The sequence below is a fragment of the Phyllostomus discolor genome, chromosome 3 (assembly GCF_004126475.2).
Source record: "Phyllostomus discolor isolate MPI-MPIP mPhyDis1 chromosome 3, mPhyDis1.pri.v3, whole genome shotgun sequence".
Classification (NCBI taxonomy): Eukaryota; Metazoa; Chordata; class Mammalia; order Chiroptera; family Phyllostomidae; genus Phyllostomus; species Phyllostomus discolor.
Genome location: NC_040905.2, coordinates 192,108,449 through 192,113,650, shown reverse-complemented (window position 1 = coordinate 192,113,650; position 5,202 = coordinate 192,108,449). Strand labels below are relative to the sequence as shown.

Sequence of the window (5,202 nt, the reverse complement as noted above, 5' to 3'; positions counted from 1 at the left end):
TAAAGTTATTTGGGTGTGCATTGCCTCCCTAACCAACTGAGAATGAGACTTACTTTATTTTTGTATTCCATATGCAAATTCCGAAGGTCCTAGTATGGCATTCTAAAGAACTTGGATGTTATCCCAAGAGCAATTGGAAGCACTAGAGGCTTTTAAACAAGGTCAGTTTTTAATAGGGCTAGATTTGCATTTAGAAAGCCCTTTGGCTGGATTGTGGAAAGTAGATTAAAGGCAGGCAGCCAGGTGGCAGAGAGGTCAGTGAGAAGGCTACTGCAGCTGTGCAGGTGAGAGGGGGAGAGAGCTGAAACTAGGGCACTGGCCTAGAGGAGTGGATAGCCCTTGGATTAGGGGGAAGAATGGGCTGAATGTGGTCACTCATGAGGCCCTAGAGATAAAGAAGAAGGGTAGACTAAATGACAGATGTTTCTAGCTTTGGCGATGCCAGCGACTGCCAAGGGGACTATTGTAAGGACAACCAGGCTGGGAGAGAAAAGGATTAACGTGCTCAGTACAAACATCCCTTTTATTTATTTTTAAAAAACATTTCATTGTTCATTCTATTACTCTTGTCCCAATTTGCCCCCTTTGCCCTGCCACCCAGCCCACCTCCACTTCTATAGTCAATCCTGACTTCATTGGAAAGCTAGGTACTATGGAAACAGAGAGAAATAGAGATAGTCTCTAACTTACCAGGAAGCTAGATCCCAAATGTTTACAAGTTGATTGCTTAGAAAATAAAATGTATTCTTCTCCCCAAAAGAAGCAACGCTCTAGGTCCTGATTGGGCCTGTAGGCTATTTCTTCCCCAGTGGTAACAGGGTATGGTATTTCGTCTGTGCGAGGAAGGGCAGTGTTGAAGGAAACACACTGGGTACATGGGAAGAAAGCTTAGGACTTAGATCCAGGTTCACCATTGACTAGTCTCATCCCTAGTTTGTCTATCAATAGAAAGAAAATCAAAAATAGTGCTCTGCTTACCTAGGAGGGTTGTGGTAAAGCTCAAGGGAGACAGACAGCCTATAGAAAAATATTTTGTGTACTGCAGCATGTCTAGTAAAGGTAAGAGTTCAAAGCAGCTACTTAGCTATCTGGTACTCCTAAAGGACAAATGATTCTGGGTAGCTGGGCTTGCAAGACAGTTGGGAGTTTATCCTTTAAATACGAAAACATTTTTTTCCTAAAATATTAACCACTTTATTGGCGCAAAAAGCTTTCTATAATATTGCTTCTGTTACGAGCACACTAAACATGAGGCTAGGACTTAAAAACTACTGGTTGAGTAAGTTGCAGGGTGAATTTTATGTCGTTTTCCTCAGGTGGCCATTTCTTCTCATTCTCCTCTACTGGTGCTTCCTCACCGTCTAGAGCTCTTAAATGTGGGTGAGCCCAAGGACTTAAGCAACAGACCTTTTTACTGCACTAACTGCACTCACTTCCAACGTGATCTCATTCAGGTCCGTGGCTCTAAACTTCATCCATATACTCATGGCTTTCCATTTTACACCTCCACGTTTAGCACATTTTTAGAACTCCAATCTCATATACCCAACTGCCTATTCAACCTCTTCTTTGATGCCAAATAAGTATCCTAAATTTAACATGCCCTGAAGGATTGTTAATTTTCTCCCCTGCCTCAGCCTCAGATTGTGTAATCTCAATAAAACACAGCACCAGATGGCCATTCGTTCTGACCAAAATGCTTGGAGTCAGTCAGCCTTGACTTCCCACCTTGTCTCAAAGTCTACATCCAGTCCATCTGCTAACATAACTTTTTACCTCCAAGGTCCACTCATGCTCCAACCCCTTCTCAACATCTCTACTGCTACCTCTGTGGCCAAGTCACCATCAGTTGTCCTTTACTTGTCCTACAGGAGCTTCCTAACTCTCCCTCCTGTAATCTATTCCCCAAGGAGTGGCCAGTATAGCCCTGTGTGTAATTCATATCACTCCTTTGCTCAAAACCTTCCAAAGGCTTAGAATAAAAACCAAAGTTCTTTTGATGATCTATTAAACCATGGTAATCTGATCTACTTCTCCCACTCCCCTCTCTCCTAGAACATAGCATGAATGTTGCCTCAGAGCCTTCACTTAGATGGTTCCCTTTCCCCGAACTCCCCCCTTGATATCTGTAAGATTCACACTGTCACTTCGTCTCAGTCTGCGCTTGAACCTCATGTCATCTGAGAAACCCCTCTGACTTCCTCCAATAATGTAATACCACCATCCTCCAGCTCCAACCTCCTCTCTTCCACTTCTGGGCTTTTTCTTACTCAACAGCATTTTAAAAACACCTATGAATTCTACATATATTTGTGTATTATATCTGAGTGGTACATGTGGCCTGTGGATTGCTGTTATCCTGCAAACTGTTACCAGTCTGTTACAAGAAAAAGGCAAAAATGCTTCAAAACTTGTTAGCAAGCTGACAGAAGTTTGTCTGTAGAATCCAATAAAAATTTAGGCATTGTGTTTTGTTTTGTTTTGTTTTGTTTTGTTTTGTTTCAAAATATCCATCTACAAGAGATTGGACTTTTCTGGAAAAAAAAAAAAGAGAGAGAGAAATAAAACTGGATCTTCACCAAAGATTGTCTAAAAAGCACTGGCATACTTCACCCCCTAGACTGTGAGCTCCAGAAGAATAGTTATTTTTACCAAATATTTACTAAACACCTACTGTGTCCCTGGCCAGTGCTGGTCTCTTGGACTCTGAGGTGAAGAGGGCGCAGACAATGCCCTGAACTCACAGTTCATTGGAGGGCAGAAACGTGTAAAACCACACGGAAGTAGAGTGTGGAAATTCCAACTAGGTATGTTCTATCCATAACTTACAAGTTTATATTTCACACCTGGGAAAAAATAACTAACAGTACAAGGGTGTGATAAATAGGGAATAAGTTGTCCCTGCAAGCTATTTTGGGGAGTCAGTACCTGGGCTGCAGTGGTGTGTGGTCTCCCTCCCAATCATGGGAGCTCCTTTGTGCTTCTTCCCTTAGCATCACCTTGGATATTACATGTCTGTCCATTTGTTCATTGTCTACCTCGATGGTACCCATTCCCAGTGTGGTCTGTGAGCCAATGCCTATGTGTTACCAGGGTCAAAGAAGATAAGTCCTTTCATCCTTTCTGCCTTCCACAGATGCCACAGATGAGCCTCCCGTTTCCCATGCTGGCCTGGCAGAGGGTCAGAGCTCCTGCTACGTGGCAGAAGTTATAAGCAGGAGGCGGGAGGACAAATCACTGCTGAGATCCAAAAGCTTGAAATGCCTGACAATGTCAAACTGTAGCCAGGAAACCTTTGTTTACTTCATGTTCTCTGGACCAAAGCAGAAAAATCACAGCTCCTCCAATACTGCCTCATAAAACAAGGTATCTCATTTCATTGAAAACAAAGTCACTTCACTCTCTCCTCTGCAAGCAAGGAAGTACTTTGAAGGTACTAGCATGGTTTTCATAACTGTTCCCACCCCACAGACATACAACACACGTTTGGTTCAGTGCCATGTGCTGGGGAGGGGGGTTTGGGGAGCCTCAACAATCAGGCATTTTAATATTCATTTAAATCTTATTCTGTTCCCCCAAAATGATTTTTTTAGGCACAATGCAATTTTTTTTATTTTAATAATTGTTCAAATACAGTTTTCTCCCTTTTACCCTCATTCCAGCCCACCCACCCAACCCTCCCCAGTTTCCTCCCATTACCACCCTCCCCCTAGTTTTTGTCCATGTGTCCTTTAAATTTGTTCCTGTAAACCCTACCCATTCTCCCCTGAAATTCCCTCTTCTCTCCCCTCTGGTCACTAAAATGATTCAAGATAATTAACAATAAAGAAAGCTGGGAACAAGGATTTATTGATCAAAGCATGCTGCCTAGCCTTCTGATCATTTAATCTTCACAGTGGACCAGGGAGGGAGGGAGCTTATGCCCACCTTATGAGGAGGAAACAGGCTCAGAGAAACTAGGTAGGGAGACCTGGCTTCAAACCACACCAGTCTGATCCCAGGGCTGCGGACTTACCTAGGGCCCTGGAAAAAATAGGAAGTAAATATAATAACAAGAAGGACAGCTGCATTATAATTAACTACAAATGTTTTTGGTTTCGAACTTTCTCACAGTTGAGGAGAAGGAGAAGGAAAAAGATGAAGATGAAGCAGATAAAGGAGGAGGAAGAGGAGATGATGATGGGAAAAAGGAAAAGAAGTTTCAAATTTTCATATAGAAAAGAAAATCCAACTCCTCCAAGGAAACCAATTTCACTCAAAAATTCATGTTAACTAAGATTTCTCTTTTATACTTTGCTGCTTCACTCCTCTCCAGTGCCCCTGCCCACCCACCTAGACACAGCAACAGGATAAAAAAATTATTTTATAGTCCCACATGAGAAATGGACTTGTGATTGGATTGAGACATTACTGCCATTCCTTTCTTCATTTTAGGGGGACTCCTTCCTCCCATCCTTCCCAGTTTACTCATAATTATAATCACTCATTCACTGAATAGTGCATGAGTACTGACCATATGCTAGGCATTACACTAGTGCTAGAGGTGCCCTCAGGAAGTTTACAATCCAATGCGGGAACTGGCAAGCATACAATTAAAATACAATCAGCAAATTCTGTAATAGAAACAGACCCAGGTCATGGAGCCCAGAGAGGGAATGGAGCAATGATTGTTACATAATGTATTACACAACGACAGTATAATCACAACAAAAACTGGAAAGCAGGACAAACTTTACAAAACATTATATTTTCAATGAAACAAAGCATTTTTATTTACTTGTTCTCTTCCTACCTTTATACATATTCATGCATAGTTTATTTTATTTTTATTTGTTATATATTTAGAATGTGTCTGTATTGTTCCATATCTTTATCAGGTAAGAGTCTTTAAACCAATAATTTACATATCAATTTTTCTATTGTTATATACTTAGCTTAGATACTTAAGCTAGTACGACTGAACATTTCCCAAAAGTTTTATATATTTATCTTTAGAGGGTCTTCAGAATTTTTTCAAGTTGTTTGTATTCTTTCTATAATGAAGACATTAACCATTATCATGTTTGTTGTACATATTTTCTCATGATATATTGTCCCCTTTTTTTTGAACAGTTATTTTATCTCAGATGTTCAAATCAAACTATCTTCTTGTGAGTTAGTCTAGATAATATCTCAAAATTATAATGTTAATTTTGTTATAGA

General features: G+C 40.7%; 1 long non-coding RNA gene across 1 annotated transcript; it reads left to right on the top strand.

Annotated features, from left to right (window-relative positions):
- Window positions 1-226: 226 nt before the first annotated feature.
- On the top strand, window positions 227-4,149 carry LOC118499753. Its single transcript, XR_004902283.1, has 3 exons — window positions 227-284; window positions 3,137-3,366; window positions 4,114-4,149. It is a non-coding gene; the product is annotated as an uncharacterized LOC118499753 (long non-coding RNA).
- Window positions 4,150-5,202: the final 1,053 nt, after the last annotated feature.